Source organism: Myiozetetes cayanensis, unplaced genomic scaffold (genome assembly GCF_022539395.1).
Source record: "Myiozetetes cayanensis isolate MyiCay16 unplaced genomic scaffold, myiCay2020 scf1, whole genome shotgun sequence".
Classification (NCBI taxonomy): Eukaryota; Metazoa; Chordata; class Aves; order Passeriformes; family Tyrannidae; genus Myiozetetes; species Myiozetetes cayanensis.
This window is the reverse complement of record NW_026086604.1, coordinates 81,772,597-81,799,412: the sequence shown is the minus strand read 5'-3', so window position 1 is coordinate 81,799,412 and position 26,816 is coordinate 81,772,597. Positions and strand designations below refer to the sequence as shown.

Genomic DNA, 26,816 nt, shown 5'->3' with positions numbered 1-26,816 from the left:
TAAACGGGAAGAAACACAATTTACTCAATCTTATCTGAGGCACTTATCTACATCAGCTTACCCTATCAAGCCCTAAACAGTCCAGCCCAGATCTGAATCATCCAAATATACTAAGTCTTCTGCAAACAGAGTCAAGAGCTAATCACATTGAGGTTAAACCAGTCCAAATTTTTGTAGGAACACTGGTGTTGGTGAAACTTTGGGAGGTATCTCCCCTGGATAAACAAACTAAAGGCTATGTTAATTCCAAGTAGCTTCCCCATCACGATAAAAGATAAATCACCCATTTTCTTCCACCAATGTTTACTAAAATTCTTAAATACATGGAATTAATAGCTAGTTACGACTCCAGAAAAGCAGAGACTCGATCCTATCTTCTAACGTTGGTATTTCAGACCAAGGCCAACTGAACTCCAGCAGTGACAAGTGCTGCACACTATTACTTCAACTTGCTATTATTCCTGTTTGCATGACAGCTCATTTGTCTCAATGAGTCTGCTCTTGCCTTCAAATTATCTACAGAAAGATAGAAGACACCTACCACATACCCTCCCCACTGCCATTCTCTCACCCCCGCCTAGTCCATGCCAATTCTTGTCCTTATCTTTAAAAGCAGCCTTCATGAATCTTCCTGCCAATTTAATGAGCCAACACTTGGCATAGTTACCCTCAAGCCTTGCTCTGCTCTAATAAACACTAGCATTTAGGCTACTGATGTCTGCCAGTTTGGATCTGCAGGAACATTGCTGTTGCTTGAAGCTGAAAGACAAACTTTAATGCCCATAAGGTATCAGCATCAAATACAAAAAGAGGTGCTCCAAGAAAGCAGTAATTTCACTGCCAAGCAAATTTATATCCAGCTACGGAAGCTGTGGAAAAACTCTTTGCCCAACAGAATAGAGGGAAATAGGGGGCACCCATTCTGCAAAGCTACAAGATGACTGATAGGGAACACAAGTGAGTAAATCAGAGCAACTCAGCCTTAACAAACACAAAAGCTGAATCAAACATTACATTTGGAATATGAAACATTTGGTTCTTAAAGTAACTGATAATTTAAGTAGCTTGTGCAGAACAATGGGCTTCATGCCGCAGAGCATTGATTAAAGAATTAAGTACACAGAAAAAATCAAATCTCTGTAATAGAGTAAAAGTGCCTGTAAATATTAATAGTATGGTTGTATAAGGAATAGTTGTCCGGGGTGTGGGCAGTTTCACCTCAGAAATTATATTTTATGATCACCTTCTGGGGTCTGTTTCTAACTGAGCTCTCTAACTTCACTGGAAAAGCACAACCCACTGCTGACTGAGCCCCCTAGGACGGCAAGGCATGACCTCAATCCCTTGGGGAGACAAGCTCGTTTAGCACTTCAACATAGCCTAATGCAACTTTACCCATCCAGGAACAAGGGGTGTAATTTGCACTTAATACAAGCAGACCTGTGTCTTGGAAAACACCAAACCTCAGAAGTTCTTCAGGATTATGGTGGATAGCAGAGTACAAGCTCCAGCTGTAGCGCAGTAGCCAAGAGGCTTGTTGGAAACACAACAGCATTCTGAGTAACTAAGAAGTAACATTTACCCTCCCTAGTCTAGTGGTAAAACAACTACAACACTGGGTACTCACACTTCACAAAGGGTGCTGAGAAATTAGTCTTGGGAAAAAAATACAGGGGAAAAAGTCAGATGTCTGAGAAACCTGCTTTCTAGGACCAGACTCTTGAACTAGCTACATGAAGCTAGGCACAGCTGGGCCTGTAAGGCTACTCAGAAGTCTCTAAAAGGCAGTCCTTAAAATTTCATATAAATTCACAGAGGTTGTAAGTCACAGTAAAAATTACTATCATTAGTAAAGGTTTACTAGAAAAGCCAGAACAGAGCTAACACTAGAAGTAATCGTGCTAGATATGAGCTGTATTTTCTCTCAAACTTCATATTTGATCGGAAAAATTACTGAACCTTTAGTTAGTCCCACAAATACCAAAAAAAAAAAAAATTTGAAAAATTAAACAATCCCTTTAAATTCAAAGGAACCCTTCAAAGGATTTAAGGTGCTTTTTCCCAGAAAGTACTACCCTTTGCTAAGTGAGAGCCAGAAGGTTCTTGAAGAGAACATACAGAAATAAAACACTAGGCCTATTTCATTAAAGCAAATGGTTTCTCTCTTCCTATTCTTGTCTACTTCACTACATAACCAACCATCTGGTTGGACCAGATGATCTTTCAAGGTCCCTTCCAACCTAGGCTCTTCCATGATTCTATAACTTGAAAAGCTCGTGTTTAATATTGGATCACATGTTGTTGCCTGAGACGCAATCTGCTCATATATTCCATTTTCTTCCTGCTAAAGGGTTGTAGTAAGTGGTATTTGATAGTATCACAGTGTTCCATTATCATGTAAGGGGGAAGTCAAACGCCATTGGCTTATTTTGATTCTAAGTAGAGGTTATTCAAGGACATTCCAACTAGTTGTGGAACGAGATTCCTATATCTGCAGAAGTTCTGCAGGTAACTATGAGCAAAAGCTGTTTGAAAAGCAGCAGCCTTGCCTACTGAAAAATAAGCTTGGACAGACTGCAGCTTTAAAGAGCTCAGATACTTGCTGCCAAGAGAGCATAAAAGCAGGAAAAGTTTAAATGACAGTGAGCTCTGCCACAGCAGAAGCGGGACAGGACTTGGAAAGTGTGAAGCCATCTAAGGCTGACTGTTCCTCACTTCAGGGAGGAAAGCAGCAGGTGGCAGAGTCTCCTGCAAGAGGGCTCATCCCTGACAGGCTGGGAAGTGGAGGACAAGGGAAGGGCTCAGAACTGCACCTGCCTTTTCTATCACCTGGAAAATAATCAAAAGAGAAGGCAAATGATCTTTTTCTTCCAAGTAAGTACAAGAGAGATGGGGGCAATCTGGACTACACTGCAATTTCTTTAGGCTAAGAATCAAACACCACAAATTATGGCATAACTACAACATCACCACCAAAAATCAGTTGGTTTTGAGGTAACCTGCCAGTGTCAGCAGAAGCACTGTTTCCAGTAAAAGCATCAGCAGTTCTGAAATTATGTTCCTCAATCTGCCTTACAGACCTCCTGTTCAAGATTTAGAAGGCTGCATGAGATTCACATTCAGATTTTTCTTCGGTTTTAACTAACTCAGAAGGGAGCAGATGAGTTTTCACAGGGGCCTGTAATAATCATGCAGATAAAATGGTAATGGTGATCCTCTGTGACTCGAAACAAATTTGAATCCTGCCAAAAACTTTAAATGTAATTATTGCTGCACTGATCAGAGTGGAGGCAAATATGCCAGAACATCTAGAAGAGCTGCATACCAGAAAATGGTTTTCAAATGCTAAGCCCAACCAGAGTAGTTTGAGTATTTTAGCAAGAAACCATAAAAAGATTACTTTTCATTTCTGTCAGGTCTTCAAGACTACAGCAACTCCTAAGCACCCCCACAACAGAACTTTTGTTCTGTGTGAGGCATTAGAGGAGATGCCTCAAGGAATTATAAGCAGACCACTCATTTGGCTATCTTGATATTCATGGTTGAATTCCTCTCAGTTTTTGCTTGTCCTGAATCCTGGAGGGAAACCAGTAGTATTCACAACAAGGACAAAAATAAAGCAAGGAATTTGACTTAAACAGCATAACTGTGACTTGAAACGCAAAACCTACCCTGCTTCATAGGAAGCAAAGATGCAACACAAGTGATCTTTCCACAATGTTAAAGAACTAAGACCTTGCCACGAGCAGCCTGAGGAAGCTCCAGGTACGCAACATACTGACATCCCACCTAGTGCAAAGACTTAAAACCTTATTAAATAAATACCCACAGCCACTTGCTTTGGATTCTGGAGTAAAGCTCTTTATCCCAGCAATGGAAGACACATGGAATACATTACCATCAGAAGTTATAAAACACCAGCTCATTATGGGACATAAAAGTACTTGGGGAGAAAAAAAAAAAAGCCTCTCTGCAGCTCTACGGCTGATTAAGTTGCAAGTACTCATTATTCCCTCCTGTTTGAAAAGTACAGCCAGTAAAGCCTGCCTCTAAAGAACAACTTCAGACATTACAAAGTAAGAGCAGGGAAAAGTGTTGACATAAGAAACACGTTCACTTCTGTGCAGTGGGTCTTATTTTTATTACTAATATTGGTTTGATGGAATGAAAACTAAAAATTCCTCACAACCTGCATGATGCAGGCAGCCCGGCCAGCTGGAGAGACTGCCGGCCCTGAGTTGTCTTGGGTATTCACCAGTGGTAAGAGAGGCTTAAGTTATTATTCAGTAGGAATACTGTCTAAGTTTGAAACTTTTCAGAAGTGACTGAATGACTCTGAGTGCCTAATTTAGGGATGTACTTTTCCTGCTGCAGCTGGGTAGCTACAGAGGTCGTCATCCTCATCTGCACACTGTTGGGCCCCTGGCCCAAGGCCAGCATTGCATCAGCCCTACCACATCAGCTGTTCTGTGCAAGCTGTCCCCGAGTCCTTTCAGACAAAACAGGCTGCTTTAGTTTCTTCCTTCTCTTTTTGAATGAGAGGCCCTAGGGACAGCTCACGGTGAGTAGTTCATCATGGAGAGAAAAAGGAATGGCACGTAGGGGCCAGAGCTGTGACACAGTGGCTGATGCTAGAGAGGATGTGTAATGAAACCCACCCACAACTTTCAGCAAGTCATTTCAGAAATAAGATGCTTCACATGCTAACATTCTGTGACTATCAATTCTTGTGTGCATTGGAGAAAAAGAACACCTATCATTCAATTTTTAAGATTTTGGTCTGAATCCACTTGGAAAAGCAGGACTATTTCCCAGCTGGTCAGGTGAAACCAGCACAGTGGGTGGCAGCCCCTCAGTTCACACCTGGAGCACTGTCCCCACCACCCCTCTGAACTGAAATCAGGAACACATCACACCTTGCCTGTGAACCAGCAAACTGAGACTCAGCACTGGTCCTGCCTAAATGTAAGTGCAAAGAGGCCTCAATTAGCTCAAAACACTGAAAGCCCTTGAGTGTCTTTGCCCACCTTTTGGGAAACTGCCACAATAGCTGTTGCTGAACCCTTACTGCCAGATCATTCAGCAGATTTCAACTTTTGCTCAAGCCCTTTCACTGAATAGAGATGAAGCTACTGCCTGAAATGTTTTTGAAGCTTCTCAGTCGAATTAGGTTGCTTCCCCTTTCATTCTTGTCAAACTAAGAACAGCGGTGATGACTTCAGGCAAGGCCCGGTGCAATGAGATGTATAAAAATAAAGCAGCAAGTTGGATTTTAAAGAAAAGGGGGTGGCAAAGGAAGCAGAAAAGCACAAGTAAAACCTCTGAAACTATTTTATTGTTCTCATTTTTATTTGAAACTTATGAAGAAAACCTACTTACAGTTACATGCTTATTAGAAGTATTTTTCCTTGTGAGGGTCCACACTATCATAATTTAAGAACAAAGGCACAGAATTAGCAGGTTTTATGTTTAACTAAGACCAAGTATTCACCTTGTAGTCTCTACCAGCAAGATGCTTTTGCAAAGGTAACAGACCAAGATACATATATCAATCAAAGTTTCACCTGGCAAACCATTCCAAAAACGCACTCAAATCCACTTAGACTCATAAAGATGCCTGTAAGATTTAACACAAGGCTGCCAATAGATTCTGTACTGCTCTGTCAAAGAGGGACTCTGTCACCATTACGGTGTTCTTAAGGGCATGTAGCTATTAGCTTAGTTACACAGTTTACTCATTGTACTCCTCATTTTGCTGTACTGTGTCTTATATGGGTACTGGGGAAGCTCTGAAGTAGTTAAGTTTCTTTTAGGAATTAGCAGTTCAAGCTCCACCACTTGAAGGCTGCTATCTTTCAACCTGAAGAACAAAAGTAGACCCCAAATACTGGATTTTACTAAGCTATATTACCTTGGTTTTTTTCTAGAAAGAAATGTATGAGACAAAAGTATGAGACGAAACTGGCAGAGTAGAAGACAGACATGACTTTAGTCTTTGTGAAACATGTTCCTCCTACTTTACAGGAAGATCATCCTTAAAAACAAGCATTATCTCTATATAATATGATACAATAAAACATAGTTACTAGTTTAATAGCAATAATCCTATCTTCCACTTAAGAGTAAATCCTCACTGGAGGAAAGGTTTGTATGTATTGCATAATCTAGAAAATATCCCTCTTCCCCCACTGAGACAGAGCTCAACATTTGTTCACTTGATCATTCCCTGTATCTTGTTCTCACAAGACTCACCATTCTCCACACAGGAACCCTAAAACCATGGTATCAACACTTCAAAGGGTATCACCGGCAAAACTTAACAAAAATTACTTTCCTGAAAAGCTTTTTTATCAAATGTCACATATATCCATAGAAAATTACTGCAATAACTTTACTGTCAAAAACTAAATATCAACTTACAAGAAGCAAAAGCTTCTGAAAGAAAACTAAACAGTGATTCAGCAAAATTCAAGAGCCATTGTTAACCAGCACAACTCCTACACTAGAACAACTTAATAAAAGCAACAGGCTAAAGTAGGATACGCAGTGGTGGGCAGGACACTACTTGCAATTAAAAGCAAGCAAGCACAGTGGAAATTCATCTGGATTACTATGCAGAGAAAGCAAACCCAAAGCCTTGGAACCAAATTGTTCTGACTGTAACAAGTGAACTCCAGATCTAGCTGCTCCAAGGTGTTTTGACAGATTTTACAGTTCAGCTTGTAGAAGCAAACCTCCAAAACACAGATTCAACCCCAACCAACTGAAAACCCACCTGTTTTTAAATTTTTCATTCCATCTATCCCTACAGACTACTCCTGAAGCTCACATTCAAACTGAGACCTATGCGTTTGCATCCACTTCACTTGTCTGCAAGAAATCCAAGCAAATTACATGCAAGCAGGTTTGTTTATTTCAGCAAAACAGTGAGGCTCTCAAGACACACTGGATGTCCCGACTTCTGCTTGCAATGAACTACAATGGATTGTAGGCTGAATTCTGTTATGTCCAAACACTTAATTCTGAAGCTTGAAAAGGGAAGAGAGTCACCTGCTTTTCAGTAGGAAAACTCAATACTAACTCCTCTGGGAAAGCCCCAAATGACACCTCTGTATGGAGAAATAACTGAAATATCCTGAAAATGAACCATCAAGAAAAAATGTCATCTTCCTCCTGTGCTTTAACAAATTTGTAAAAAGCTGCAGTATTGATAAAGAGGCTTCCAGGAAGTATTATCTAAACAACTTTTCCATCATGAACTTCATTTCAGGAAGTACTGAATAACTACATAGTGACATCATCTACCAAGTATTTTTGCTCAAAGTAAATTTTAAACAGAATTAGTCTTGCACCGGGAAGATCTGTACTAGTATCTGATCAAATTCCTTACATATATTTCTTTAAAAGAATACTTTAGCAACACCTTTCAAACCATCTCTTATTAAGATGGCCTCAAGAAACTTCACTTTCTGAACAGTTTTACAATTCTGTGCACTGATATTAAAAAGGTGAAAATGCAATAGGTGGGGCCAAAAACACTGAAAACACTGGGCCTTACAAACTTGCCAGTAGTACCATGACTTGCATGACAGCATGCACAGCTTCTGTAGGATGGAACCCAATGAATGTTCAACTGATCTTTTCCCCTTCTCTCCAGTTCAGGCCCTATAAAGCACAGCTGAACAGAACGCTGGAGATGCACATTTATTTTTGTGAAGTCATGCAAAAATTGAATTCTACTCGTTATACTCCCGATGCACAATAAAGCCACAAGCATGGTAAAATCTCTTGCGTCCCAAAGGATACTTACCCTGTCTAAAGCAATTGCTGTATTGGCAAAAGCTCTGAGTTAACCAACTGTTTTAGGCAAAGATGGAGTCTTGATGGAATTGAAGAGCAAAATTACACTGATGACTCCACTGAAGCTAACAGCGGCTTTCAGGTTTTATCAGTGTTAGATGCTCAGCATGAGGCATGGCAATGGAAGCTCAAAATAACTACTTGAACGCACACTCCTCTGAGGAGGAAGAATGACAGCCCCTGGCAGAAGTTCATCTGTATGTCTTAGTACTATGACATAAAGATAGAAATCCATGCTCCTTACCAGCAAAAGTTGAGCAAATCTCCACACGCCCTTGCACGCACCTGCCTTGCCCTGAGGACGGAAGATGTGGGTAGTCAAATGTTTAAAAAAGCTACAGATGAACACATATGCATGCTAGATCAAGAATTGTTTTGTATGAACTTCATACACAACACAAATGTCATCTTTCAGTGTATTCTAGACTAAAATTCCACCAACCGCAAGATGATTAAGCATTCTGTGTGTCAAATGTATTCAAGTTCAAGTACAATTATTTTCTCCTTGCTCTTTCATCAGAAGAAACAAGTCAGGTATTCTACATCTCTGAAAGCACGTAGTAATCTAAATCCTTGTTAAGGTAAAGCATTTTAAGTATGACACTTCCTACAACAGTACCAGCATTATTGTATAGATCAAAATCTCAACCTAAGATTTATCACAGGACCCAGCTGATAAGCAGCTTACATCAAAACAGTTCTGTACAGTATTGTAAGGCTATTACTAGCACATCTCAAACAGGTCTAGTTTAAAAAAATCACAAATAACTGATGTGGAACGATACTGAAATGTATAGGCTGAAATGTATATACTGAAACACATAAGCTGTCCAGTCAAGTGCCTCCAAAGCTTAGCCTTGCAAAGAGAAGGCCAGAATACTGGATTTGGAATTGTCAACACTCACAGTCAAAAGCCACAATACCTAATAAATTAAAATGAGTAACTAGTAGGTAAGGGTTGAGTGACTGCTTTAAGTTGCACAAAGACAGAAAAATATAAAAGCCAGAAGAAATAGCTCAAGCAATTAGAGGATTATCTGTCATTTAAAATTCAGCTCCATCAACATGAGATTTCCAAGCTATGGCTAGAAGGAATTCTGGCTGAGCAATATTCTTATAAGCCAACTTTACTCCATTATATGAGCCAATGTGTCCACAACTTGCTAGGTAAGCTTAGTTCATACATTTTATGTCTATACCTTGGCTGTTTTCCCCACATACCAGTAGTCAACACTTGCGCATGCATGTGATTTTATGTTCACGCAAACCTTTCTTTAAAGAAAAGTTAGTCAAAGCAATAGCCTTTTTGGTTTGCAGGTCTGAGTTCAGTAAGCAGCACAGAGTACATATCTTCCAGTTCCCTCTCCCCCTGCTGCTCTCTCCTTCAACTCTGTAGTTAGAGACCGTTCCTAACTACACCCATAACAGTCCCTCTTTTTCACTTCTCTCTTATCAGCAAGAGCAGCTTCAAAGAATCACACAGAAGCCTAGATGATGAAAAAGGAGAGACAGGATCTCCAGACACCCTTGGAAAGCTTCACTACCCTGACTTCTGCCTGCTTATAGTCATTCACCTTGTTTTCTTGCTAAAGAACACATACCCTTTGAGTCACTCTAAATCGACCTCTGTCACTCAAGTGTTTGCTTTTTTAACATTTACATGACAAAGACTGGATTATGCCAACATACATTAAACATGTATGTCAGCAGTAAAAGGCAACTTATGTCAAAACTCTGTACTTCAGACTGCATTCCTGGGCAGGGGGGAACCAAGACAAAGGAAGCAAACTCAATTTTATAAGTGAGAAGAAGGAAACAGTAGAGAGAGATGTATCATAAAGAAACATGAAAGGGAACATTTTCCCAATGCCTTTCTTCCCTTGGAAACAGGCAGAGAAGATTTATCACATGCCTACAGATATCAGGTTTGACACAGTTTCTTCTCTTTTCTACCACAGAGACTAGAAGTAACTGGATAGCATATGGGAATTGTCTAGGAGTGCACGTCATACGGTTTTATTACAAAGGAGAGGAAAAAACCAGAAAACATTGTTTTTTTCCATTCCCTTTTTAAATTAAATCAACTATTGCACATCTGAGTCATCACCAAACCCATCAGTTTTCTGTCCAAAGCAGTCCAAGTGTCCGTGAAAGGACAATCACAAATGTTAGCTCATAAACCTGACTACACTCTAAGGTTTCTTGTTTGATGCTACGCATTCCTGTAGGAAAAAAATGTTGAAAACTTCTACACCTGTAGCAAGTGGAGAAAAAGCCTGTACAAAGGTCCAGTTTTATAAGTACACAGTCTGATTTAAAGCTCCTGAAGCCTCAGGAAGTTACCTAGGAGAAATCAAAACAAGTTCATGAATTCAGCTTTGACAGGAAAGTGAGTGTGCTAAAAACAGCCTCAGGAACTTGAAAATTCATCAGAGCCCCACTTTAACTCTGGTTCACAATAATTTTAGAAAGGGATCCATAAATACCCACCATGAGTACTTTGTACAACACTAGTGGGATCAACTTGAAGCTGAGGCTTTCTCCTCTCAATGAAAACACACAGAAGAGTCTGAAGTGCGCACCTACCTACAAGAGGACCCCATCCTGAAAACTGAGCAGTTTTTTCACTGGCACTTGAACCCAAGATCTCTCAATGCCAAGACAGCAGTCCAGCTGGACAGTGTTCAGTGTAATACACAGCACAAGTAAGTCCATTTAAGTATATTGATTGTGGTTAGACCATAATAGTATTTCATTTTTCTGCCATAGGAATGAACGCTTTCTCTACCATCGGAAAAAATATTGCGGCTATATAGAGACACAGTAGTTAAACTGCTTACTTTAAAGAAATCCGAGCAAATGAAACTGTTCCACCATTCATCCTTGTCCAATACTAGCATCTAAAACCAAACAAAAAAGTCCCCAACAAAACCAAAACCACTCCCCTCAAATGCACATCACTTGAAAATTCAGCACATCTTAATCTTATTAAAATTGTATTGAACCCTCCACTCTGTAATCAGGGGAAAAACCTAAAATATGCACAATCTCATTTAAGCAGCCTCTGCGTTTTGATCCGCACTCTAGCTGACCAATTGTCTTAAGTGCCTGCGTCCTTACAGAGGAAGGGATCATTTGTCTTTCTAAAAGCCCTTTCACAAGTCAACTCCATGCAGAGGAATGCAAATAGCCTGGACTTTATGACCGAGTATCCTAACGGTAGAAATCCTCTCCTCCTATCTCATCAGACTGCTTCACTGAACTGAATAGAAGAGGGGAACAAAAATGGTGGATCAAAATTCATTTGCCTCCCCTTTCCAGAGACCTACTGTGTGAGTGGACACAGCCACATGTCCACAATAAAGATCACTGCTAAAGCTCATCTCTCTACAACACACATGAAGTTTCACTGTCAGAAAAATGTCAGAAAAAGTCTGTGATGCTCTCTCATTCACAAACATTTGCAGGATTAAGTTTTAAAAGCATTTGGACAGATTTTGAAAGGAATCCTTCCCAAAATACTATCATCTTGATTCCTCTGCCCACTCACCCTCCTTTGAGGGAGAACTGAGACTCCTGAAGACTTTTTTTTTTTTTTTTTACACTGTCTATTTACATTCCAAGTATCTTCATCTCCACCTCAGTAAGAAAGGAAAAGGTCAAGGATATATTATACTTGCACCACTTTAATTTGTAATATCACAGAAACAAAAACTTGTTCAGTGAAATTTATTATTAGGAGCAAAACAGTAATTAATTTTAATTACAAACTATTTACTTTGCACAAGGGAAGCATATTGGGTAGAAAATGTCAAACACTGACAACTAGGACTTGGAGAGGAGCCCCTGGTGGTCTAGTGGTAAAGGCGCAGCGCTATCACTGCCGAGACCCGGGTTCGATTCCCGGTCAGGGCCACTCCCGGGCAGGTGGGGCTCGTTAGCCCTTAAAGGCAACCCACCTACGTCCTGAGGACCTCGCTGCCACCGTCCAAGCTCGCTTGGCCCCGGCAGATGAACCTTAGGATTAAAGGGTGGGCTCAGTTCCGCGCACACTGTGTCTCACCTAAAAAAAAATCCAATGCGCAGGCTGGAAGGTGGAAAGACCTTCCCCGGATCTTCACTCGTGAAGACTGGCCATTATTATTATTAGGACTTGGAGACTCAGATACTTCAGTTCCAAGGATGCGATGAGTTTGCCAGCTGTCACTGAGGTCTTGTCTTACTGAACCATGAAGTACAGTCTGAGGACCCAATGTAGCTTCAAAATCCTTTGACTGTCTTTGGGAAATAAACTCAACAGTCCACTAGAACCTGATCACTAAAGGAAACAACTTCTTTTTTTAATTAACTTCTTAGCTTCTTAATTGAAACACTTTTTTATTCAAAGTCTAATCTGAACAAGATATTGGTCTTATCAGCTTTATTTGAAATAGTAAAATCTACATAACTTAGTAATTTTAAAATAAGAACATAGGTCAGCTCTGAAAAAGATTGTACTGAGATTTTTATTTTACTAGAAGCAGTTAATTTATAATGAACATGAAGGCGATCTTTTCTAAGACATTTTAAGCAAATGCAAAAAGACATTCTTAATCCACACATGGTATTAAGTTTTCACCACATAGAACACAACACATGGAAAGAAAATTCTCATGTTCCCTCAGTAAAGTTTGCTTGTGGAGAATGGAAATTATCTGAGAGCACTGTGCTAGGCCTCAGGATGCTGGATTGAAACCCAAACTTCTTTCCCTTGCTTTTCTTGCATTCTAAAGTTTATGCTTTGTTTACCATTTCGGGGGGTGAGGGGAAATGGAAACAAAGAAAAGAAAAGAAAAGAAAACACACAGGCAAAATTACTTTTAAAGTTTCCTATGCAAGCTGCAAGTGGAGCAGCTGTGTTCATCCGACACTCATTAGGGGAAAAATCTGTTTGGGAACAAAGTAAATACAATTCAATACTTGAAGTCAGACTTTCCTCAAAATCTATTTGCAAACTTCCCAGTCCTAACTAAGTATTTTCACAATGATAACCTCGGTACAGTAGCTCAGGACTACTTCTACATTTCTTGGAAATAGTTGCAACAGGGAGTTTCCCCATGACTAAATATAATTTTCACAGAGATGCATCAGAAATGCTCACAATTCTTCTGTAAAGGAAACCTGCTGAAAGGTAAAAACGTGACAGCAGCAGTTTTAGAGAGAGATCTGGCCAGAAGATGGCAATGATGAAAAAAGCACATTCAAGAAATCTGTCCTTTCAAAGCATTCCATATCAAGTCACCTTCAGCTCTACCTTTGCAACTCAAACAAATTAAAAGATTCCCATTGAATAAGGCTGTTTAGTGTACTCTTCTAAATTCCTCCTTAAGCTAAAGGACAATAATCCTCCAAGGCAATACTAAATCTATTATTTAATGAAAATAAAAGAGGAACAGAACACATTTAAGACACATTTCTCTGAGGTATATTACTGAAAGATAAAAGATGCTATCAGGTACAAGACTTATCCAGCATGGCACAGATAGCTTCTTGCTGCAGATTTACCCTTGACAAAAACAAAGACTGTACCAGGTTGGAAGACAGGGAATGCTACAGGCTCCGAGGCTGCTACATGCTTTTCACTTCACCAGAATCTCTGTTTCTGGAATACTGTCTTGCTATGAGGTTTAAAAAACCTACCCAGCTTCTACAGAAGAAGCATAAAGCCACAAAACCACTACTTGACATAGGACAGCTTCAAGTTATTACAATTACATAGATACGACCAAGTTCCATATTTATATAAAGTTATTTGAGCTATTGTCTCCTTTCCTTGATAGCTAGCCACCACTGTAGGGTAGCACATTTTAAAGTAACATTTTAAAGAGGACAAGCCAACAGTATTATACCAATCTTAGGAGAAAAGTACATTCAGTCTTCATCATTAGAGATTCAATTTTCTGGTACTATTCTTCTTGTACAGCATATAACATAGAAGTACACAGAAAGGTAAAAGAAGCCTATGAATCTATTAAATATAAAAATACTCTGCCACCAGATCCCTCAAAATGGAACTGACACAGATTTGTCTAGAGTCTGTAAAAACCTAATAACATTAAAAATCAGGGGGTTTGTTTATTAATTCCTTAGTGTAGGGATGACTTAGGAAACACTTTTTTCTAGTAAAGGTGCAAACTTTCTATAGGCAGCCACTAGCAGTTTTATCTGCCCCTCAACACACCACTGTGCATCCCTGGTCCCATTCTCCTCTCTCTTCTGTATCCACAAATGATGATCCAAATAACATTTTGCAGCCTGCAATTATAATGCAGTTTGGTTGATCTTTTCTCTCTCTTATTTTATTAATGCATTATCCCAAGACTTGTCATCCCACTGCTCTGAAACAAAAATAGTACACTTCTGAAGAGAACCAAGCCACTTGTTCTTATAAAAAGATTATCATGCCAGTACAAAGGTTGTTGTTTCTAACCGAGTTACTCAAGCATCCTGCAATAAGCCATTCAGAAGTTCATCGTTATTTGTCCAAACAGATTAGTCATATTAGTGCTGAAGCAATGGCATTATGTAAAAGACTGCTTCTCTCTGATCTGCTTCATTAGCTCCAAATCATATTTACAAAATGCAACATGCTACTTCAGCATGTTTGCAGCAATCAGCAGTTAAAACAATTTCTTTTATCATCATCCATGATATATGAATACATGGGTGGCCAAAGTATAGCCCACGGGTGCTGGGCTCTCAAAACTGCCTGCTCACTTAAAGAGCACAAAAGGTAGAGCCTATGGACACCAGGAGCTGTAGCTCTCATCACTTCATCTCTGTTTCAGGGGGTTTGTGCAGAAGGGTAGCCCACAGACAGACAGACAAAGGCAGCAACAATGTGCTGCTCCATTTTCTAGAAATTGTGTGCATTTCTATCTGCTGATGAAATTGAGCCATTCTCCAGTGGACAGAATTTAGATATTTATTCAACCTGACAGAATCAAGCTATTTAACAATGGGAGAAGAGCAGGGATGAAATAATGGGACTAGGATGTTATGAAGTAGAGAAGAGGTAGAATAAATACTGACATATCCCATTGTAAGTCTCAAACTGACATTATTGAGTTGGCTTTGGAAACTGGGACAAGTGATCTGAATCATGACAAAAAGGCTTTCAAATATACACTGTCTGCTCTTTGTTTGGATTTGAAGAAAGTAAGCAGCTTCCCAGAGCTGGTGGGTACATTCTCAGAGCTCCTCTGTTTGAGAGTCATTTTCGATTTACCTATTTAAGACGGAAAGTTTTCCACAGAAAACAATCAAGGAAGTTAGCCTCTGGACTTGTTTGCTGTGAGAAATCACATAGGTTATGGATGTGCAGTCAGCAAGGTGTAGTATGTAGGCCAGACAGAATTTACTGGAAAAAAGATATATGTTATGATTTATAGGGTAATAGTATATCATATCTGAGATCTAAGCCTAATTCCCATAGCTCACTACATGGCAAGGAGTGGGGTTAGAAGGGAAGATGTAAGATATATATATCTTTCACAATAAGTAAATGGCAAACTAACTTTGTGGTTGTTTCACTACCCTATACCATCAAGAGAAAAATATGTTCCTGCAACTGGTTAAGAAAATTCATGGCTCTGGGCCAGACTATGCTGACAAATTTAACCAAGGCACTTCCCTTCTTGCCCATTTATGAAGCAAACAGTATTTTCAAGATCACTGAAATTTTTGATTCTTCATACCAGCATGAGCCACACAACAGTGGCAGCGCCTGGATGCCTGTCCCTGCTGCTCTGCACGCCCCACACACCGGCTCAACTCAATCTCTTCCACCATGAGAGTCTCAAAGACTACTGAGGCCCCAAACCTGGCCTAAGCCTACTTATCTGCCTACAGGCTTTCTTAGACAAGACTTATCACTTTCTCACATACCTATATATTTGTGTGTATTTAAGTTCAAAGAAGGGGGCTGGCAGAACCACGCAGAAGTTACCACACACGAGTTTGCATTTAAACTGGAGTGTGTGCTGGTTGAAAGAAAAACTCTCTCAAGTCTACTGCATTAACTGCACAGGAATTATCCCTACCAAGTCCCTCTATCAAGACCGTGATGCTTTTTTGGTAGATGCAGAAACACACAAGAATCTGCACTGTGAATAAAGGTGTATTTTCCCAAAGAATCCTTGCTGGCAGTGGAAGAGTTAGTTCCACTCTTGTTTCAGTACTCAAGAAAGTAATTCCTTCCACTTCAGTTCTTATTGAAGAAAGGAAATGCTGTTCAAGAGACAAGAGAATAGCTAATGGCAAATCACATTTTTGAAGAAAGCAATGCTTTTCTAGCGGGTGCCCATCCCTTGAAACACTAAGTGCTGCTTCCATCATCATCTATACACACAATAGGGTTGAAATGCCTAAACGTTGTCCTCAAAAAAAAAAAAAACTGGGAAAAAGGTTATACCCCAAATCCTGTGTCTCCATTCCACATCCTTGGGTTTCTTTTCTTAAAAGACCAAATCTACAAAAGGCAAGCCACACAGTTTCAGGATTTCCCTATCTGTGGTATTAAAACCAGAAATGGAACTCCCTACTTGGTGCTTGTTCTTTTCATTTAGGTTTAAGAACCTGGGAAGACAAGAAGTACTATCAGATTTTGCTGGACAGTGATTCAGGACTACAGGGTCCATTTCATTTCACAACTTGCACAGATTTTCCATCCTTCCATTAAAGCACAAGACTACCCAGTTTAAATACTCCCATATATAGATAGACCCTGTCAATCCAGCAACTTCAGCCAGGTCGCTGTACACAGCAAGAAGAAAACCAAAAACAAACTCAAAAAACCGAACTCCAAACCCCAAAATAAACAAAACCCCAGAACATCCCACACTTTTTAAAAGATTATTTATAAAAGGGACAGACATACACCAGGCAGGCATCTTGAATACCAATTCTCTGACCAGACTGGCTATTTCTGGATCACTCCTTTTGGTACGTTCTTTTCTCACAGCCATATGAAACTATTTTCCACATGCCACAGGACAGATCCTGACACCTGGAATACAAACCCTATACCAGCTAACATGATAGCAAGGGGGAAAAAAAGTAATATTACAGCAAAAGTAGTCATACTGTCATAGACCCTTCCTCACTACAGTCTCCCATTGTTACTTTTTTTTTTTTGTTTCCCCATTTTCCTACCACTAACATGAATTTCCAACGTCAGTCACCCCAGTGTAAAGCACCATAAGGCTGCCATGGTTTTAAGATGCTCAAGGCATATCCATTCTAAGGATATTGCTTCACATTTGCAAGTGCTCTTTTTTGCTTCTTAGCCCATCCTGTAGAGCTTAAATTTTGCTGTCCAAGATTATGCCGACACTGCCCTGCAGAGACCACCACGATGCACAAAGCTCTTTCTCAGGAGCAAAGGAGCCAGCAATCCTCCACCATGCACAACGGGGATGCACTCCGTGATGAGAAGTGGCACTCAAGACAACAGGTAATGACACCCACGTGATTTCAGCTGTTAGAAAAGCATACAGGTGGAAGCCCCCTTTACAGACTGCTCTATGTGATATGCTAATGTGCTACTTCAGTCTTCAAGCATACAGAGGTAACTATTAAACTCTTACAAAGCAGGTGAGAGAATGAGAAGTCATCTGCTTTAATATAAAGGTCTCTTTGAGAATGATTGCCTGCATCTCTTCACAAAGCCTACACAGAGAGACAGAATTACACAAAGAAAGCTTAAAGTCAGTGTGCCCATGTTCACTTCTCAACCAGAAAGCAGCTCCTAAGTCTTACTTGCACACTCACTTTTCTGCTTGCTCTAGAAATGCCAGTGGAAAACAGAAGCATTAAACAAAACCGCTCCATGCTCAGATGAAAGATGTCTTTACTTCAAACACGGATGAGATTCCACAGCACATGTTGTGGTTTTGAGGAACAGAAAGCAAATCTGTCACATGGAGACAGATAAGCCTGTCTTCTGAAGGGCCTTGATGCTGACAAACTCCTGCAGCTAAAAATCCAGCTCAGATAAAGTTTCTTTTCCTGAACTAAGCTACCTCAAACTTTAGCATGAAGTATGCTTGCAACAGGACTTCAAAGCAGCTGTATACAAAATAGAAATAAATCACATTTCCCAAGGAAAAAAAAAAAAAAAGCCTATGTGTAATGCTCAGTTTTGATGAAAAGGGGGGATGGCCCAACTCACCCCTAAGTTTATGGATTACACAACAGCACAGTCTTAAAGTTTGGAGCCCAATAGTTTATTAAGAACTAGACAAAGCTATTTCTGTTCCAACATAAAACTAAACTTTTTCAGTAAGGCACAAGAAAAAGGAACCACCTGCAAATTTGAAGTGTCTCAACTACAAATCTTTGTCTATGGTTTCCTGGAGACAACATTCTTCTGTAACATTCATAAACCATCATTTTGTCCCCAAATCCCTGTACATTCTTAAGCCAGAAAAAGAGTAATGAGTCACAGTCATAACTTAAAACAAGATTCCTAAAACCACACTGGCAACTTCAAAGTGGTGGATCAATTTCACCACCTTAAAAGGAAAAAAAAAAATCCAAAAACTGAAGGTTGCTGATGTTCAGTATTTTCAGAGCCACCTCAGATGCGGCATCAGCAAACACTGCCCACACAGAAATAGCTGATCCTCTCCATAGCAGACGAAGAACAGCTCTCAGCTAAGCAGAAATTAGAATATTGCTCCTCAAAAATCTCACTTGAATTAACACCTATTGAAGCCAGAGACTACACGAATTCAAATACATACAATCCTTATTTATGTCACAGCTGAATGGGAAATAGTCTGCTCAAAAGCAAATGCAACTAAAATTTTGTTGAGTTGCTCTTGTCAATTTACCTTTTCTCTGGAATCCTTCCTCAGAAATTTTGGTATTTCAAATGAACATCAGCTGAGCTTTAATATTGGTCTTGATGGCAAAGAGACTGTAACTTTTATGGACTGAAAATACTTGGATGTTGCTTTGAAATTACATGAAATCCCACCCAAGTCCCATGTCTTGTGGTTTCCTTATTACACCTAAATCCAACAATAAAACTTCATCATCAGAGGTCAGCTGGAGGATGTTTAATCCTCTCCTGATTTCTCAGGCTTTGTTATTAAAGCAACAAAAGGACTATGGCATGCAAGGACATTAAGGGTCATACAGCACACAAGGAGTACAGGACACCAGGAGCAACTAAGCAGTGAGGAGAAAAACCCACAAGCGCATCTCAGCTGCAATTCACTATATCGTCTAAAATTTAAGTAGGGGTTAAAACACAAGTCTGCTCTCCTCTCTCAGCATTTCACCAAAGACCTGCCACGTGAAAGATTATGGATGTCTTTCTTCACTCAGTTTCCACAGCTATTACTGAGGAACACAAACAGAAGTAACTCCACAGAAGGAACATCAGCATACACCAAATCAGTGGCATGACACTCCGGCCAAGAGCAGAAACAACAGTACCAGTCAGATTCCTTCTCACAAGGTGAGAAGGTTAGGTACGCTTTGTGAACAAGTATCAAGGCACCAAAAGATTTAACAAGGGTTAGCCAAGTTACATGGGAGGAGGGGAAAAAACCCCAAATAAACACAACATTTTTTTCTGAATTCTTTTTCATCAGTAGTTTCATAACAATGTAAAGCGAACTGCAATGCTACATTCTTTGTTTAAAAAAAAAAAGTTTATTCCATCTTGTCATACAAATTGAAAGCTTACAGAAAATACAATAGAAGTGAATATAGGAGAAATTATTAGGTATAATAAATTAAAAGGTTAAATAATGTTTTTTAAATAAAAATAATAAATTTTAAATACAAAATTTTCTATTTATTCACTTACCAAACAATAAAAATATCTGATTAACAGCTAGTGTTAAACAATTATCCCTCCTTTGATACTTACAACACCTAATATTTTCAGTCTCTCAAAAAAAATACAAGTTTACTGCTCTTTGCACTCACATTGAGTTTGCTCATTTAATTTCTAAGGGCTGACAACTTTCCCACGTCTCATTTTTTTTTAATTAAAACTGCAATAGATCATGAACGTTCAGGATTATTTCAGCATTTCTCCACATCCATACAACAGCTTGCAGCATAAACCACAATTCCACCTCCCTTGAACTGAAAGTCACTCTCACTGTGCGGGAGGGAGGGGGAAGGAAGAACTAAAACCTCTGCGTCTGATAATGAATTATCAATGTAGCAGCCTGAGAAATTTTTTTTACAGTACAGTCAACCTAATTCATCTTCCTGTGTAAGGGAAGAAGTTATTTTAGAACTGACATGCATAATTTTAACACTTTTGAAGACAACTTTTGAGGCAGTCAACTAATATTTTAAGTAGTTTCACATTGAAGCAACATACAGAGAAGCCACTCAAAACTCCTAGCACAGATAAGAATTTGGTATGTTCAATATCAGCTAGAGCAGACAGAATGGAAAGTATGCTAATTACTCAGTACAATATACTTTTCATATTCTAGGAAGAAAGAGTGCATGTTTATGCTGTTGCATAGGTTAGGTGGTCTAGGCTGCTCTACTGTTGCTACAGGGCTGTTTTGTCAACTGTGATGAAGCTCTATTAATCTTTTAGTAATATTGCAACAGTAAAGCATGTAAGCTAGATCTCAGCAGAGTAGCATCCAATAATGGTTATATGAGTTTTGCAAATTGCTGCAGCCACTTGTCTTTACGTACAGGCAAGCAGAGTCTCATGGGCTCTGCAAAGAGGTGAGTTATGTCTGGCTCTTTCTCTTTCATACAAGCAGTTTGAATGGTTTCACCACAGGATTGCTATCACCTCAACTCACCTCTGCAACACTTTCCCCCTTCCTCCCTCCAGTTCCAAAAGATTGCTCACTCAGCAGTTGCTTTCCCTTACAGGACTGATCTCTCCATGAAATGCCCAGCCATTAACTGCATGTTGCTCCTCAAGAATAGGAAATTTCAAGGGAATGGTTAACTGTAGCAATACTTAAACAGAATAAATGCAAACATTGCCCTCCTGTCCTGCTCCCCCCCTCAAACTGTTTGTCAATTCACTCCATATAGAGCCATCCTGCATACTGCCTCTGCACTCTGAACACAAGATTCCCTTAAGGGTTCCTCCTCAGACCATTGTTTCTCAACACCATGAGATCAGTTAAGCAACAGGATCATCTGAAGATCCCTTCTACCCCTGTTTCTGCAGTTAATTTCCAGTGTTCCTTTCCCTTACCACCCACAGCCATGACAGTACACTTGTTTGTGGGAACACACAGCCGGTCAGATCATGAAATTCTTCTGCTACTAAACAGTTTTTTCTTTTGAGTTTTTTTTAAGCTAAGTTTCTCATTGAATCCTTTTAGAATCCAACACCTTGCTTATCTCCTTCTCACCTTGTAATTTTCACACCTGCTAACTGCAGGTGACTTCCCTCACATGTTAAAATTCAGAGACAACAGGTCAAGCAGCACTCTCATGAACTGAATACTTTCAATCTAAATCCCCATACTAACCATAATCACTACACAGTCTCACTCCATTTCTCCCACCATATAAAATTATATCACTGTAATCAGTCTGCAGAAGTGATGGCAATGTGTGGTTTTAAGTGGAAACACTAGGAGAAGACACAGGAGAACCTTCCATTAACTGGACATTTAGCATGAAAGTACTAGGCAAGAAGTTCTACAGCTACATATGATTAGTCATATGTTCATTTGCACATTGACATCCAAATCAGAGTCCAATAGTTGAAGTAATCTTTTAGATCTGGGAACAAACTGAGAAAAGGTAGAGTAACATCCAGTTGCATGTAACATACCCAAATGTGGGCTAAATCTGAATCTTTCCCATGCCAAAATACCATTTAGGGCATGTACAAAGTGCACAGTGGTCTCCAAACTACAGCTGGAGAAACTCCCAAGCACTTACACAAAAACATTTTAGATTAAAATGACTTACCTATAAAAGAGGATCACAAAACCTACTTAAGATAGTGTTTCAAAAAGGAAGAAATCCACCATAAGTCTTCATTATATTATAGACTGTACTTTCTTGGGAAAACTTGTTCAACAAGTTGCTTGCCTATGAAACAAGGCATCACCAAATGTAGCAGAATTAAAACTAGCGCGTTCCAGACCTTGATTCCAAAGCAGCTCTCTTATTCCCTGGCAACAAAAATCTCTGTATTATTCATTTCAAACAAACAACCCTCCCAGCTGATACACCACACCAGAGCATGCTGATTTAAATATGTGCCAAACCTTTCTCTGAAGTAGAAAGGCTGCTGAGCTGAGAGGCCACTCTGATGAAGCGAACAGCAATGCAGAAGGTTACGTTATGTGAATGTGCTAAAAAGAGCTCATGCCCTGCTTTTTGAATGCTCTCCAGGCTGCCTGCCCATAGGTTTGGTGCCCTGACAAATGCCGAGCCAGAAAAGTGTGCTATTGTATTAACTGAGTAGGAGGAAAAACAACAACAGCCTGGAATGTCACTGAAAAGCAAGGCCGTGGAAGTTGAATGCAACAGTGTGGCATCTCCATCGGATAACTCACAGCAGTCTGACAGCATCTGGTTCCTTCAGGTAAGTATCAGATATTTAAACTTCCGTTTAGACTGGCTTAACAAACACACAGATTAACAGATTGAGTTTGTATTGTTTGTATAAGAACAACGTAAAGTAAGAGGAGTGTTTAGGATATTCCTGCCTAGGCAACGCGTGTCCTGGCAGGGTTATTTTTATGCTGCTGTAAACAGACACATTCCATTCCACCTGTGGGGTCAGCAGCAGCACCTCCTCACTCCCTCATCCATTTGTTTCTCATAAATTTGCTTCAAGTTGGCTTTCGTTTTAAACACCTTGTGAAGAGTTTTAAGCTTATTGGTCTCAGTGCAGAAACTGGTGCAAGGAAAAAATACTAGCATGCCTTAGGCATGTTAACCCCTCTCCCCTACAGTCACAAAATTCTTAAAATATTGCTTCTCAATTTGCAATTTACTGTTTGAGCCCCCAGGTTGCTTGCTCTCAAACTTCATCTCTAAGTTCTAGAATTAATTTGAAGAGTCAGACGGAACAGCCACAGCTCCCTGGTGGTATATCCCATTCTTGGTTAAGCTCACATTTTAATATTTAGTTTAGTGCCAACAGCAAAACAGACCAGATATTGCTTTACAGGTGCAATTAGTCTTGGGCCACTTATACTCCTGTAGCCTCTTCCAAGGAGCACAGATTTGTCTACAGAAAACAGTGAAGAAAAGCAAAACACTGTACCAGGCTTAGCAGTGTTTTCCCTGCTAGAGACTTGGGTATCCTTCATGCACCGAAAGCCCACAGCATTGACTACAACGCCCTTCCTATCCCACATCTATTCTGTGACAGGAGAGCCACAGCACACTTCTGTGCTGCAAGATGGAGATGAACCCTGTTTGGTACTTTCTCCAAAGACACTATTCATCCACAAGACCCTCTCAGGTGATGACGTATTTGTTCACTATTCACATCCCCTGCCCTCCAAACTAAGGTATGAGCATGAGAAATAAGAGAAAACCCCCAAACCACCACAGCTCTGATAGCTAAGACTCCTTCTTCTCGGTGCTAAGGTGCTATCTGTACCATTTGTAGCATATTTTTGACAACTACAGAGTGTTTGAAAGAGCCTTCTTTCTTCCATCACTGATCAAGGACAGATGATGCAACACAAACACAGAATACTAGACACAGAAATCACAGAACTGTGAGCTTACACACAGCAGCCTGCTCCATCCACTGCACAGTGAAACAAGAAAGGGTATTTCTCCCAGAAACAAAATATGGATCAGGTACTTCTCAGTCATTTCAGAGCTGGAACTATTTAATTCCCTCATTGAAATTACCTGTGCTAAAATCATTCCACCAACTTGGAAGAAAGCTCCTCTTTCAAGAGGAGATCACCTTTGCCCTCTTAAATACCACTGAAGTCTGTCCTGAAACCCCACCCATTCCCACTAGCTTTGCAAGGGGAATAAGCCTAGGACACAGAAAAACTACATCAGCCAAAAGAAGAGGCTGACAGAACTTACAAAAAGCTCCCTATGTATTCTTTGTCCCATACCGCAAGTATCAAATCCAAACAATAACTGGCAGTCACATACATTCAAAGTAGCTTGCACCAACCAATTTCAAACACTGCTTTAAACTCCACCAGTATTAACATCCATGATCTCACATTCTGGGGTAAAATCAGGGTCACAAGGATATGGGCTAATAGGTCTGCCTTTAAGACATTACTGGAGGCAGATCTTTAATTCCTTAGTTTGAGACATCCTCAACTTAAAATCATCTTCTTGCCCCTGTGAATTATAAAGGCTCCAACTTCAGCTCATGTCAAAAGCGTGTGTATTCCATAGACCTACAAACCCACAGAAAAGCAAAAGACACTTTACTTATGTCTCTGAACTCTGAACAGTTACCTTGTTAGTTAAAAAGAAAACAACACTTTGGCTGTTCAAGCCCAATGCAGTCAGAGCAGACGTGTCTTACTCCTCTGAAAGTTCACACCATCTGCATCTACAGCAAGGGATGCTGTAGAACCAGATATACTGTAAGTAACAGGTAACAAATATGAGCATCACTTTTAGAATAAGTAAGTTAAATAACAAAATTACTTTAAGATATTTCAACAGCAATTAGACAACACTTCGGTGAGTCATCTTATTATAGTAGACCACAGGAGACCAGTGTTCCATCATTAGGAAAGCTATAATGATTCAGAGCCACCACAGGAGGGACAACTGTGATTCAGCTGGAGGCCCCTTAAAAGAGGAGAGGCTCCAAGGGAATCTCCATGTCCTACAGAACACTGGTACTTCCAGGTTCACTGACGATAATGGGGGAGCTAGATGACAAGTCAAGAGTGACAGAAAACTCGATTTCACATCCTTCCACACCACATATTGATCAATCTTTCTGAGTTAAAGTAAGGTCTTCGGAAATATCCTTACCACTAAGCAGCCATTAGCCGAATAGGCAGGGGAGAAGGTATTTGTTTTTCAATTACCAAAGAACAAGGGAATGAAGAAAGGGTTGACAGAGAACCACACAAATAAACAATTGCTTTTCATCACACCAGGAAGTGCATAAGGACGTGTAAGTGGTATAATCACTGCCTCTGCTTCTCATAAAGGATTAGTTTTTCTAATTACTGTAAATATTTTTATTGCCACAGCTCACACTGAAGAGTAAACAAAGCTGGGGAAACAGCTCTCACAGTCTAAAGGACAGTAGGAGTGTACCTCTCTTATTGTAGTCATTTTAGACCGCAAGGAAGAAGCTACTCTGACCCTCACTCCTCTTCCTCCTCCAGCCCTCCCTCTAACAGACTGAGAAGCAACAACTTGGTTCTTAACGCCAGATGTGATTTCTCCCCCATTATTTCCAAATCCAGCTTCTCAGTAACCGACTGCAATGCTACTCCCACCTTTCCCTCCTGCTCCCCTGCAACTCGCCTTCACCTCTTTCCATTAAGTTAATCCACACTTAATCAGGGACCAGAAAGCAAAGCAGTTGTTTAACAAATACACCCTGCCCCACTACACTTACCACTCTGCTTGTTTATGCTTGCTTGAACTACCTTGGTTTTGGCTGGCCTATACACAGATCTCAAGGGCAGGAATTAGTATTTTGTACTGTGCCTAACATTGCAAGAACCCAATTCAATTACTCACAAGGACTTTTGCACTATATGTTATTAAATGTCAGCTTGCCTATGTCTATGTACCAATTTTATTGCTTTTAACAGTTCAGCAGAAGCTACATTCCTAACTCTGGTTATTGAAAAAGACAGCTTACACTTTGAAGCTTAAAAAAACCCAGACAAACAAACAAACAACAACAAAAAAAAAAACAACCCAAACCAACCAGACAAACCCAAAAGGAAAAAAACAAAGCACCACCTCACCTCCAAAAAACTAATATCCTTGCTCTAAAGGTTCTTCCACCTCACTTCCATCCTACAGCTATTCCTTTTAACAGTGTTATTGAATTAGAAAAAATGAAAAAAAAATCTGGAAAGCTCTGCAGCACTGGAAGAAAGTCATGCTTTTTCCTAAGTGAACCAGGAAAGGTCCTTGAGGCCTTCTAGGTTCTATATTACAAGACAGTAAAATAAGCTTATTCATACCAAATCAACTTGTTTTTAACCAAAACAGATGTAAACACATCCCTCCAGAAACACAGACCTTTTTTGAAAATGGTAATTCTGCTAAAGTAAGACTTTGAGTAGGCATTTGACAGATATTTTCTTCATATTGTGCAGTAAAACAGTGTCAAATCAACTGGTCAGCTGGCCATAAAAGATGCAGAAAACTGAGGGTGAGCAAAGCCTAGTGAGGCTGGTAGGGATGCTTTCAGTGACTAGTATAACAGAAGTCAGAAGGAGTAACAAATAACTAAGAGGACTGGTCATCAATACACAGTGAACAGGATTAGCTGCAGAGGACGAAACCATACAGCTGTCAGTGAATAAATGCAAAGCCATGAATGATCAGGCAGGTTCAGGTGACAAACCAGCTGATGCCTCTGACAGGCAGAGGCCAGTGTACCAAGGACAACCGCAATTGCCTCTCATTAACTTGTAGGTGATTACCTTCCCAGCAATTGCTACCACTACCTTGGTTGGCAACTGTCAGTCTTGTGGGTGGCATTTCAAGTGGAACACCAGTGTTAATCCACAAAGAGGTGTAAGAAAAGTGATCCTGTAAAGACTTGAAGAGAGCTCAGTCAAAGAGAGTAATGTGGTGCCAACAGAAGATCTAATCAGGTGGCAGCTATGAATGGAGGAGAAGAAAAAAAATTTTTAAATTCTCAGAGTAAGTTGGCAAGTCGTTGAAAAAGACAAAAATAACAGAACCTGGCTTCCACAAAGCTATTAACAGGCCTAGATGAAATTCAGATCTCTTTGGTTAAGTAGGAA

The 26,816-nt window shown here is 39.9% G+C and overlaps 1 protein-coding gene across 1 annotated transcript in view; it reads right to left on the bottom strand.

The window, feature by feature from the left end:
* PHLPP1 (PH domain and leucine rich repeat protein phosphatase 1) overlaps nucleotides 1-26,816 on the bottom strand; it is a 132,111-nt gene that overhangs the window by 63,094 nt on the left and 42,201 nt on the right.